Source organism: Macaca thibetana, chromosome X (assembly GCF_024542745.1).
Source record: "Macaca thibetana thibetana isolate TM-01 chromosome X, ASM2454274v1, whole genome shotgun sequence".
NCBI classification, from domain to species: domain Eukaryota; kingdom Metazoa; phylum Chordata; class Mammalia; order Primates; family Cercopithecidae; genus Macaca; species Macaca thibetana.
In genome coordinates, this window is record NC_065598.1 from 40,393,681 (window position 1) to 40,399,791 (window position 6,111).

The following is a 6,111-nucleotide window of genomic DNA, read 5'->3' on the forward strand; positions in this document are numbered from 1 at the left end:
CTTTTCCCACCAAACAGACACCATTGGTAAAGGGGGCAAATGGGACCTCAGAGGATGATTCTAGGAAAAGAGAAGGGAATCACTGGATATATAATTTTCCTTGAGGCCATCAACAGATGGGCAACAGAAGAAAAACAGGCTTTACCTGGCTCACAGACACCTGTCAAAGAACAAAATTTCAGCAAATTGAGTTTTTAAAGATGAATTGGCTTTTATCAGTGATTCATGAATTGGGCAGCATCCAGTCTACAAAAGAGAAAAAAGCTCTAATGAGCTGAGAAGAGTGGGTGGGCTTCATAGGCAGAAAAGGTTGAAGAAAACAGAAATAAGGGACAAAGAGAGTTGGTTATTTCAGTTACTTTCCTTATAGGGAATCATGTTGGCTTAGTGGGTTTGGGCTATCATCTTTCTCCTGATTCTTTGGAAGGTCAGATCTTACAAGTAAACAGCTTAGGTTTCAGTTTGGTGATGCGGAACCTTAGCATGAGTGATTCCATTTTGAGTTGATATGTTGGAGCCTAGTGCAGGAGCTCAGTCCAAATCAATGGCCTCCCATAAATTTTATTTAACACACTTATGCAAAATAGGGCAGACCTGGGGATAGAATAGTCTTTGTAATAGACTAAATGTTTGTGTCCCCCCAGAATTCATATGTTGAAATCCTAACACCTTTGAGAGATGATTAGGTCATGAGGACTCTGCCCCCATGAATGAGAATAGTACCCTTATAAAAGAGACCCCAGAGAGTTCACTTACTACTTATGCCATGTGAGGACACAGCAAGCAGACAGCTGTCTAGGAACCAGAAAGCAGGCCCTCCCCAGACATTGATCTGCCAGCACTGTGATCTTGGACATCCAGCCTCCAAAACTGTGAGAAATAAATTTCTGTTGATTATAAGTCACTAGTCTGTGGTATTCTGTCATAACAACTCAAATGGACTATGAAAGTCTCTTGTCTTGTTTTTTTTTTTTTTTTTAGATGGAGTCTTACTCTGTCGCTCAGGCTGGAGTGCAGTGGCACAATCTCAGCTCACTGCAACCTCCACCTCCTGGGTTCAAGTGATTCTTGTGCCTCAGCCTCCCGAGTAGCTGGGATTACAGGCACCCATAACCACGCCCAGCTAATTTTTGTATTTTTAGTAGACACAGGGTTTCGCCATGTTGGCCTGGCTGGACTCCTGACCTCAAGTGATCGACTGCCTCGGCCTCCCAAAGTGCTGAGATTACAGGTGTGAGCCACCACGACTGGCCAAGTTTTTTGTTTTAACATGGAACAATTGGAGGCTTCTTAATAATAAGGAAGATTCAAACTAGAGTGTACAGGAGAATTACCTGGAGAGCACGTGAAAAATGAAAACTTGACCCCCCACCAAGAAATTATAATTTAAAAGGTTAAAGGGCTTTTTAAACTGGCATTCCAGGTGATTCCAGGCTACAATCTGAGAAACACTGAACTAAAGGGCATATCTGCTGGTGGTTTGGTCTGTTAAAGAAGAAGCTTTCCTGATCAAGGGATGAGTTGACCCAAAGAGACTCAGCAGAACTGGTAGGTGATGGTAAAGTTTCACACAGCAGTTTCACACAGCAGTTCCAGCAAATATTTGAGGAATGGATAATTCTAATGCTTTTAGAGTTCCAGAGCATAGACAAAGAAGGAAATAGAATTCTATTAAGCTATAATACTGAAATCAAATCTAGCAAAAATAACACACAAAACAAAACTGCAAACAAATCTCACCCATTAATATCAATGTAAGGCCAGGTGCGGTGGCTCAAGCTTGTAATCCCAGCACCTTGGGAGGCCGAGGCGGGCGGATCACGAGGTCAGGAGATGGAGACCGTCCTGGCTAACACAGTGAAACCCTGTCTCTACTAAAAATACAAAAAAATTAGCCAGGTGTGGTTGCAGGCTCCTGTAGTCCCAGCTACTCAGGAGGCTGAGGCCAGAGAATGGTGTGAACCTGGGAGGCAGAGCTTGCAGTGAGCCAAGATCGCACCACTACACTCCAACCTGGGCGACAGAGCAAGATTCCATCTCAAAAAAAAAAAAAAAAAAAAAAATCAGTGTAAAAATCCTAAATAAAATATTTGCAAACAAAATTCAGCAGCATATTAAAAAAAAAAAAAAATTATTTGGCCAGCCCCAGTGGCTCATGCCTGTAATCCCAACACTTTGGGAGGCCAAGGCGGGCGGATCACCTGAGGTCAGGAGTTTGAGACCAGCCTGGTCAAACCCCATCTCTACCGAAAACAAAAATTAGCCAGGCATGGTGGCGTGCTCCTGTAATCCCAGCTACTCAGGAGGCTGAGGCAAGAGAATCACTTGAACCTAGGAGGTGGAGGCTGCAGTGAGCTGAGATCGCGCCACTGCACTCCAGTCTGGGTAACAGAGCAAGACTCTGTCTCAAAAATAAATAAATAAATAAATAAATAAGTTACTGTTGCCAATGGGGTTTATACTAAGAATGGAAGGATAGTTCAGTGTGCAGAAATGTATTACTATGATATGTGATATTAATAGAGTAAAAAAACACATGCTTATCTTTATAGATCATGTAACAGCATTCAATAAAATTTAGCATCTACTCCTACTGCTTTTGTAAAGGTCCATTATGAGCTGGGTATTAAATGATCCACCAAACCACAAGCTTGGACATACGTAGCATTTTTTCATTAAAAAACTGAAGTGGAATATATGAAATCAGGCAGAAGCATATTTATTGAGTTTTTCAATGTTTAATTTTTGCCGGTACATAGTAGGTGTATATATTTATGGAGTACATAGATGTTTTGATACAGGCATGCAATGCATAATAGTCACATTATGGAAAATGAGATATCTATCCATTCTAGCATTTGTCCTTTGTGTTACAATCAAACTATATATTTTTAGTTATTTTTAAATGTACAATTAAATTATTATTGACTATAGTTACCCCGTTGTGCTACCATATACTAGGACTTATTCATTCTTTCTATTTTTTATGTACCCATTAACAATCTCCACCTTCCCCCAACCCCCAACTACCCTTCCCAGCCTCTGAGAAGAGTATCTACTCTCTATCTACATGTGTTCAATTGTTCTGATTTTTAGCTCCCACAAATAAGTAAGAACATGTGATGTTTGTCTTTCTGTGCCTGGCTTATTTTACTTAGCATAATGACCTCCAGTTCCATCCATGTCGTTGCAAATGACAGGATTTCTTTTCTTTTCTTTTCTTTTTTTTTTTTTTTTTGAGACGGAGTTTCACTCTTGTTGCCCAGGCTGGAGTGCAATGGCACAATCTCGGCTCACCACAACTTCCGCCTCCCGGGTTCAAGCGATTCTCCTGCCCAAGTAGCTGGGATTACAGGCATGCGCCACCACGCCTGGCCAATTTTTTGTATTTTTCTTTAGTAGAGACGGGGTTTCTCCATGTTGGTCAGGCTGGTCTCAAGCTCCTGACCTCAGGTGATCCACCCGCCTCGGCCTCCCAAAGTGCTGGGATTACAGGCGTGAGCCACTGTGCCCAGCCAATCTCATTCTTTTTTTATGGCTGAATAATACTCCACTGTGTATAAGTACCACATTTTCTTTATTCATTCATCTGTTGCTTCCAAATCTAAGCTATTGTGAAAAGTGCTGCAACAAGCATGGGAGCGCAGATATCATTCAATGTACTGATTTCCTTTCTTTTAGGCATATACCCAGCAGAGGGGTTGCTGGATCATATGGTAGCTCTAGTTTTAGTTTTCTGAGGAATCTTCAAACTATTCTCTATAGGGGTTGTACTAATTTATATTCCCACCAACAATGTACAAGAGTTCCCTTTTCTCCACATCCTCATCAGCATTTGTTATTGCTTGTCTTTTGGACATAAATGATTTAAACTGGATATCCAGTTTTCCCAGCACCATTTATTGAAGACACTGTCTTTTTCTCCAGTGTATGTTCTTGGTACCTTTGTCAAAAATGAGTTCCTTGTAGGTGTATGGATTCGTTTCTGGGTTCTCTATGCTACTTCATTGGTCTATGTTTCTGTTTTAATGCCAGTACCATACTGTTTTGGCTACTATAGCTCTGCAGTATAATTTGAAGTCAGGTAATGTGATTCCTCCAGTTTCGTTCTTTTTGCTTAGAATAGCTTTGGCTATTCTGGGTCTTTTGTTGTTCCATATAAATTTTAGGATTGTTTTTCTATTTCTGTGAAGAAAGTCATTGGTATTTTGATAGGGATTGCTTTGAATCTGTAGATTGCTTTGGGTAGTATAAACATTTTAACAATATTGATTCTTCCAATCCTTGAACATGGAATATCTTTACTTTTTTGTGTGTCTTTAGTGCCTCTTTTCAGTGATATGAAATTAAAACTATGAGGACTCACAGATATTGTGAGTGCTCATCTGATTTTTGGTTCTTATGAAGATGCTTTTTTTGTGTAGTTGTGAATTTGGTGTCCTTGCAAGGGGGGACAATTGATGCAGACTTCTATTCCACCATCTTGCTCCCTATGTGTATCCCAAACATGTTTGGAAAACAAGAGAAAACTACACTAGCAGGTGGCTCAGACTCCCATGGTATCTGCTCTTACCACTGTTGTGTCTCTCCTTCAGTCCACACTTTATGGCCTCCATTTCCTATGACCTGTTATCAGAGGAGGAAAAGGCCTGGGTCTGCCTCCCTAATGGATCTGTATATGTCTTAGTCCATTTTATGTTGCTTGTAACAGAATACCTGAAACTGGGTAATTTATGAAAAAAGGGCATTTTTTTCTTACAGTTATGGAGCTGAGAAGTCCAAGGCCAAGGGGCCACATCTGGTGAAGACACTCCTGCTGGTTAGAACTCTCTGCAGGGTCACAAGGCAGTGCAAGGTGTCGTATGCTGAAGGGGCCAAGCATGCTAGTGAAGGTCTCTCTTCCTCTTCTTATAAGGCCATCAGTCCCCACCACCAAAAGGAAAAGAAAAAAAAAAAAAAAAACACCAACAGTTCCACTCCTGTGATAATCCATTAATCCATTAATGGATTAATCCATTTATGAGGGCAGAGCCCTCATGACCTAACCACCTCTTAAAGTCCCCACTTCTCAGTACTGTCACATTGGAGATTAAGTTTCAACATGAGCTTTAGAGGGGATAGTCATTCAAATCATAGCATTTTATTCCTGGTCCCCAAAACTCATGTCTTTCTCACATATAAATGTATTTCTTCCATCCCCATGGCCCCAAAGTCTTAACTTATTCCAGCGCCAACTCAAAAATCCAAAGTCTAGAGGCTTATCTATGAGCCTGTGAAATCAAAACAAGCTATCTACTTTCAAGACACATTGATGGTACAGACATAAAAGGGAGAATAGGCAAAAAGAAAGAAGTAACAGGCCCCAAGCAACTCTGAAACCCAGCAGGGCAGACATTAAATCTTAAAGCTGGAGAATAAACGCTTTTGATTCCGAGTGTTACCTCGTGGACACACTGGGGCCTCAGGCAGCCCCACCCCTATTGCTTTGCTAGGTACAGCCCCTGTAGCTGCTCCAGGTTGAGGTCTGGTGCCTGAAGCATTCCCAGGTGGACATTTTATGCTGCCAGTGACTCCACAGTTCTGGGGTCATCATGGCATCCTAGTCCCACGGCTCTACCAGATATGACCCTAGTGGGGACTCTCTGTGGTAACCTCACTTCCACAGCTCCACTAGACAGTGCCCTGATAAGGACTCTTGGTGGCAGCTCTGACCCCACACTTCTGTTCAGCATTGCTTTAGTGGGGGTTCTGTGCAGTGGCTCTGCCTCTGACAAGTCACTGTGTGGGCCCCCAGGCTTTCAGTGACATTCTTTCAAATTTGCATGGAGGCTGCCAAGCCTCCGCTGCTCTTGCTTTCTGTACGCCTGAAGAATTAGCACCATGTGGATGCTGCCAAGGCTTAAAACTTGTATCTTTTTGGGTAGTGGGTTGATCTGCACCTGGGGCTGCTTGAGCCACGGCTGGGGCGGGGCAAGAAGCACTGTGCCAGAGTGTGGGGAGCAGAGTCTCGAGGCAGCCCTGGGCGGCAAGCCTGTAAAGGGTGCCTCAGGCCCATCCCCTGAAGCCGTTCTTCCCTCACAGGCCTCTAGGCGGCCTGTGATGGGAGGGGCA